Source organism: Panthera onca, chromosome A1 (genome assembly GCF_046562875.1).
Source record: "Panthera onca isolate mPanOnc1 chromosome A1, mPanOnc1 haplotype 2, whole genome shotgun sequence".
Taxonomy (NCBI): Eukaryota; Metazoa; Chordata; class Mammalia; order Carnivora; family Felidae; genus Panthera; species Panthera onca.
Window position 1 is genome coordinate 65,350,312 of NC_138339.1, and position 1,785 is coordinate 65,352,096.

The 1,785-nt window shown below is 43.4% G+C and overlaps 1 pseudogene; it reads left to right on the forward strand.

Moving 5' to 3' along the window:
* Positions 1-608: 608 nt before the first annotated feature.
* LOC132681039 (sterol carrier protein 2 pseudogene) lies at positions 609-1,288 on the forward strand (annotated as a pseudogene).
* Positions 1,289-1,785: the final 497 nt, after the last annotated feature.

Here is a 1,785-nt window from a genome sequence, read left to right on the forward strand (position 1 = left end):
GTGAATATACAAACCATATCCTCCCTAAACCTGATTTGACAGTTACTAGAAACCTACCCCATAAAAACCCAGGAGGCCTGGGCGAAAGTCTAATACAGCAGGGGATTTCATTCCAAAATGGGAGGACCCCTACTGGGGTCATATTGTGTACTTCCACTGCAATAAAGTCAGAGGGGCATTCTTCACGGGCTCATATACACAGAATAAAAACTGTACCTCCTTCACAGGAAACCGATGAGCCAAATAATGTGCTTTCTTATTCCTGAAACCTGTGGAAGACCTCAAGCTTCTCTTGTGATGGTTGCACCTTTCTTCTTCATTCTCCTTTTCCCAGTTTATACTGATAATTCCTTCTTATAATGGGTCATTCAAAAGGATCACCAAAGACATTTGAATTACAAACCAAAAAGACCCATCTGATTCCTGCTGCCAGTTCCTACTCTCCTCTGAGAAGTAGTAGTAGTAGTAGAAGTAGGGGTAGGAGTAGTAGAAGTACTCCCCTCTGAGAGGCTTCAAGCCTGACATCTAAAAATCTCACTGGCAGTGCTGGCAGACACCGGGAAAGCCCGCTGGAAATGTTGGCCTGATACCTTGCTTAGAGAGTTCCCAGCAGCTTTATCAGGTGTATAAAGAATGTCATTTCCTGGCAGGTGCAGGAGCCTCAGGATATCTTGGGGACCTCTAGAAGAGGAATTTGCTCTCTACATAGTTCTACAAAAGAGAATGGCATTAGATGTTTTAACTGCTGCACAAGGTGGAACTCGTGCTCTCATAAAAACAATGCTGTGTAGACGCTCTACAAGATGGGTTTTCCTGAAGCTGCCAGTTCTTTCAGAACTCATCAAATCGAGGCTGCTCCAACCAGCTCTGCATTTGATGGATTTAAGGCAAATCTTGTCTTTAAGGAGATTGAGAAGAAACTTGAAGACGAAGGGAACTTGAAGAAAACTGGTGGGTTCTTTGTCTTCAAGGTGAAGGATGGCCCTGGGGGTAAAGAAGCCACCTCGCTGGTGGATGTGAAGAATGGCAAAGGTCAGTGCTTCCTAACTAGATTGTGACTGCACAGTCGCAATGGCTGACTCGGCTTACTGGCTTTAACGCCTGGTAAAATGAATCCTCAGTCGGCATTCTTTCAAGGCAAATTGAAAATCACTGACAACATGGGCCTGGCTATGGAGTTACAAAATCGTCAGCTTCAGTCAGGCAAAGCTAAGCTGTGAAGAACTCCTTTGCCTATCTTTGAAAATTAAGATAAGGTATATAGATATATATCCATATATTTCATTGTCAGAACTTAGATGGAAATCGCACATTGGCAAATAATGTGAGATTTGGGGTTTTTTAAATTTTTTTAACATTTATTTATTTTTGAGACAGGGAGAGACAGAGCATGAACAGGGGAGGGCCAGAGAGAGGGAGACACAGAATCTGAAACAGGCTCCAGGCTCTGAGCTGTCAGCACAGAGCCCGACACGGGGCTAGAACTCACGGACCGTGAGATCATGACCTGAGCCAAAGTTGGCCGCTCAACTGACTGAGCCACCCAGGCGCCCCGTGAGATTTGTTTTTAAATGGGTGTGATCAATCCTATTTACGCTGAACTCTGGGTGAATAGAGCCTGCTAGTATATTACTGCTTGCTGAACTGCATACAACTGTGCATTACAAAGTTAATATGTTAATTAAGGTTTGGGGTAAAACTGAGTTTCAGAATAAAATTAGGAACAGCAAGATCTAAAAACAATGTAAACAACGCTCTCATTTTGCTTTAAAGAGCATTCTGCTG